The sequence below is a fragment of the Balaenoptera musculus genome, chromosome 18 (genome assembly GCF_009873245.2).
Source record: "Balaenoptera musculus isolate JJ_BM4_2016_0621 chromosome 18, mBalMus1.pri.v3, whole genome shotgun sequence".
In the NCBI taxonomy this organism is placed as follows: Eukaryota; Metazoa; Chordata; class Mammalia; order Artiodactyla; family Balaenopteridae; genus Balaenoptera; species Balaenoptera musculus.
In genome coordinates this window covers 66427857-66431036 of record NC_045802.1, presented here as the reverse complement: position 1 = coordinate 66431036, position 3180 = coordinate 66427857, and positions in this window count along the sequence as shown.

Below are 3180 nucleotides of genomic sequence, written 5' to 3'. Positions count from 1 at the left end.
AAATAAATAATGATATACAATGATTATGAAGACAAAGAAACAAAATGCTATTTCAATTCTATCAATCATGTGATCTCCTGGATTTTTTTTTTGTTTTGGATTTAAAACTGTGTGAAACAGAGAACTCACTGAAAGGTGTAATATCTTTGGTAAGTGAACATTTTAATTCACACCTGAAATAAATGCATTTTTCTTCATGATTATTACTAAAGATAATTTTCTAGTACAGAGATGGGGTGATAAAAAGGAATCTCTCTCAGTGTGAAACACTTGCCTGATACTGAAACCCGTTAACAATGGTGACATGACGGAGAAATTAGAGCAACAGCAGGGGAAGAGAGGGGAGAAGAAAAGTCTTCAAGGCATGGAGCACATTTCCTGTTCTTCATATCTCAGGTGACAGAAGTCAGTATTGAGCCCTCTGGACTGAATAAGAGCCCCAGATTATTATAAGAAGGGGATCCCAGGGAAAAAAGAATGAATTTCTCTTGATTAGTTGGATAGAGGCTGGTGTTCTCGTTAATTGGATTTTCTGCGAAGACTTCTGCTTCAGCCATAATACAGTGACTAGAAATGAACTTGCTTTCCCACTATAACCAAGTAGAAAACCAGACAAAATGAGTAAGGCAACTATGTTGGGAGACCGGACAACAGAACTGTGATTCCTGCAATTAGGGAAACAAATGATGTGAGCCTCAGCTTTCTTCTTGGAAAGACTTTCTGAATAACGATGCAGAGAGTGAGGACTGGGAGGGTGGTTCTAAACAAGAGCACAGGGGTCCCTCTGAGGTGAGGCAACAGAGATGGGAGTTTGGCAAAGAAGAAGCATCTGGAATTCGTGGGGAAAGTATGGAGAGGAAAGTGTTACATAGAATAAAAGCCCATGCAGAGGTTTTTCCCAGTGTCTGAGGATGAATATGAAGTTTTGGATGCGTCGAAAATGCTATGAATTGACCAAAGAACTACCAGGGAGCTTTAATCTGAAGAAGTCTCAGAGCTCACAGAGTGACAGAACTTCCAGTGTCAACCAGCTAGGGTGGAAAGCTGTACACTCAGGCATTCAATAAAGACACCAGAAGAGTCAAGCCTTAGTGGTGGGACTTAGCTGGACCAAGAGAAAAGACTGCTTTAAATGCACCCTATCAAAACACAAAAGTACACCTCAAAACTATCAGTTGGTCCACAAGTAACTTAGGCAAAGTGCAAAATTCTTTACAGGCAGATAGCAAAACCCAGAACTCAGCAATATAAAGTCCACTATGCCCAGCATCCAATACAAAAGTACTTTGTAATTAAATTCTTCCCATAGAAAATGGCTTTACTGTTGAATTCTATCAATCATTTAAGGAAAAAACTAATACCAAAACTTCACAGACTATTCAGAAAAAAGACGCACTTTATGAGGCATACTGGCACAAACCCAAAAGAGCTTATAAGAAAACTGCAGACTGATATTCTTCATGAAAATAGTCACAAAGCCTTAAGAAAATAATAGAAAAGCAAATCCAGCAATAAATTATATTAGCAGAATATGTATGCATTATATTATACATATATATACATATATGTATATATAATGCATATATATAACTCACACACCAATTTTATATATTAAATTTTTATAGATTAATTGAGCTATATTGATGTATATGATGCCTCATTTAAAATTATAAAATATAAATAGAACAAATTAATTGGAAAAAATTGCAAATTCTATATCTGTTAAGGGATTTGTATCTAGTTTACATAAATAACTAACGACTCAATAATAAAAAGACAACTCAACTAAAGAATGAGCAAAGGATCTGAATAGCCATTTCTCCAAAGAAAAAAATGCAAATAACCAATAAGCACATGAAAAATGTTCAGCATTATTAGTCACTAGGAAAAAGAAAATCAAAACCATATTGAGATATCACTTCACACCCCCTAGGATGGATATAATTAAAAAGTTAAATAATAACAAGTGTTGGTGAGGATGTGGAGAAATCAGAACAAAACTTACACACTTATACTTTATACCCTGCTGTGGGAATGTAAAATGCTGCAGACACTTTGAAGAACAGTCTGGCAGTTCCCCAAAAGGTTAAAGACAGCCTATCATTTGACCCAGCCGTTCCATTTCTAGGTATATGCCGAAGAGAAATGAATGCATATGTTCACAAAAAATCTTGTATACAAATGTTTATAGCAGCATTATTCATAATATCCAAGAAGGTAGAAACACCCAAATGTCCATCAACTAATGAATAAGATAAACCAAATATGGTATACCTATACAGTTGAATTTTGGAGGGTACACTCATGTTCATAGCAGCATTTATTCATAACAGTCAAAAATTGGAAACAATCCAAACATCCAACAATGAATGAATGAATAAACAAAACGTAGTATATTCATACAATGGATTTGGCCAAGAAAAGGAACTAAGCAGTTATATGCCACCACTCGGATGAACCCTGAAAACATGATGCCAGTCACAAAAGGCAACACATCTTTATGATTCTGTTCATATGAAAGTCCAGAGCAGGGAAATCTTTAGAGAAGGTGGATTAGTCGTTGCTTAGGGCTGGGGGAGGGAATGAGGGGATGGTGGGTTAGTGGGGTGAGAGCTAAAGGGTATGGGGTTTCTTTCTGCGGTGATAAAAATGTTCTAAAACTGACTTGTGGCGATGGTTGCATATCTGTGAATATACTAAAAACCACTGAATTGTACACTTTAAAGAGGTGAACTGTATATTATATGAAATTATGTCTCAGTAAAGCTGTTTTTTAAAAAGTCTGTTTTCTGAAGTCTGTTATTGGAACTGGGGCATGTGTTGTCAGAGAAATAACACTCTACCTGCAAGTGTCAGGTTCCTACGCCACCTGCAAAGGACTCTGGCCAAGAAACAGCTACGCCCCTGAGAAGCCAACATTGTACCCTGAACTGCAGCCTAAATCCTTGTTTTTATGAGAAATCATATGACATCAGAAGAAGCTGGGGACACCCTGACCTAGACTCCTTCCCAGGACGACAGCTGCCTGTATAGACGGGCACTGGGGGCTCAGAGGTGCCCCAGGAGGCGGCCTGGCTGAGATTCTGGGCCTGCGGTGCCCCCCTCTCCCACTGGGCAGCCTCCCAGAAGCCGGAACCAGGAGCCTCAAGGGCACCTCCCACGGTGTGGCCGGGCCCCAAC